This window comes from Mastomys coucha, unplaced genomic scaffold (genome assembly GCF_008632895.1).
Source record: "Mastomys coucha isolate ucsf_1 unplaced genomic scaffold, UCSF_Mcou_1 pScaffold16, whole genome shotgun sequence".
NCBI lineage: Eukaryota > Metazoa > Chordata > Mammalia > Rodentia > Muridae > Mastomys > Mastomys coucha.
This window is the reverse complement of record NW_022196898.1, coordinates 100,588,982-100,590,695: the sequence shown is the minus strand read 5'-3', so window position 1 is coordinate 100,590,695 and position 1,714 is coordinate 100,588,982.

Here is a 1,714-nt window from a genome sequence, read left to right as displayed (position 1 = left end):
TTGACCCAGAGCTTTGGACATCTGCTCAAGTCCATTACACTGCAGCAAGAAATAACTCTGCTTTTGTTTTCTATCACTATTTGTTCATTGAATTCAAAATCGAAAAGATTAGACTGGCTTGAAGACCCTCATCCTTCTGAAAGCACATCTTCGGATCATAGGTTAAGGAGGCTGTAAGCGTGCCGCTCTACCTTATCCCCAGAGGCCACACTAAACCCAAACCCATGGCCCGTGATTGCAGTATACGAGACAACATTTAAGGATCCGGTGTGTTAATGGTAGTACTGTTTCAATTATTCATATATCCATTGATTTGGAATACATGCATTGAGCACTTCTATGTGTCAGACATGATTGCACAGGCCAGGGGTCAATGTGGGAAGTGAGATAAAGCAGGCGTCTCCGGGAACTAGACTGCTGTCTAGATTGTTGTGGGGAAGGCAGATCAAAGGAAGTGCATTCAGTCAGGCAGCGGTTTGTCAAAGAAAGAAGCAGAGACAAGACAGACACAGAGAGTGACGGGGGTGGGGTGGGGGAGGATGGTGATGTAGCCAGACAAGGAAGAAGCCCCAGTAGCATGAGTAAGCAATACAGAACACACCAGGAAGGCTGACGGCAGAGGAGAGGGTATACATCAGGAAGGCTGACGGCAGAGGAGAGGGTGTGGGAGTTCTAGAACAGAGAAGGTCAAAGGCAGAGCCCAGGACCGGGAGAACACGTGGTGAGGCGGAGGAGTGGAGACTGGTGAGGCTGCAGCTGCGTGTTGGAGGCGAGGTCACGTGATGGGAAGTCAAATGGTTGCTTTACTCTTATGGCTCCAAGTGAGGGCCACGGGTGGAGTTTAAGTGTTATGCCATGAGTTCATGACTCTTTGTGATTTGCATTTTGGGAAAGTCATGTTCAGCAAACTTTGGTAGAAATGCTACAAGATACAAGGGTGAAGGTAGGGAAGCAAGAAACGGGGTTAGTGTGGACAAGGCAAGATACGATGAAACGGCTCATTCCCATCAGCATGAAAGTAACCTGCTATCCTTCCGTGCCCTTGAAGACTGCATCCCACCTACCAACTATTACCTTCTTTCATTCCTCTTTGAAGAAGATGCCCTCCAAAGAATTGTTGACATTCAGTCTTCAATTTTGCATTCAATTATACATATTGTGCCTACGCAAGGGCTCCTGGCAAGGGGGACCTAGGGGAGCGCCTCTCCGGTAGACACTTGCTGAATGACAGGTGACAGCTCTTCCTGTGAGAGCATGCTTTTGTCCCTGCATGAACCTCTTCAGCATAGTGATTGCAACACCAGCCAATGAGCTGCTTTAGCTGCTTCTCTCCTGCACCATGTGCCTCTGGGGCTCCTCCAAACTCACTGATCTCTCCCCTTGGTGTACTTCCAACCAAACCTAAGGATAATAGGTATAGAAGAGAGTGAAGACTCCCAATGTACTGGGCCAGTAAATATCTTCAACAAAATTATAGAAGAAAACTTCCCTAACCTAAAGAAAGAGATGCCCATGAACATACAAGAAGCATACAGAACTCCAAATAGACTGGACCAGAAAAGAAACTCCTTCCATCACATAATAATCAAAACACCAAATTCACTAATCAAAGAAAGAATTTTAAAAGCAGTAAGGGAAAAAAGGCGAGTAACATATAGAGGCAGGCCTATCAGAATTACGGCAGACTTCTCACCAGAGACTATGAAAGCTAGAA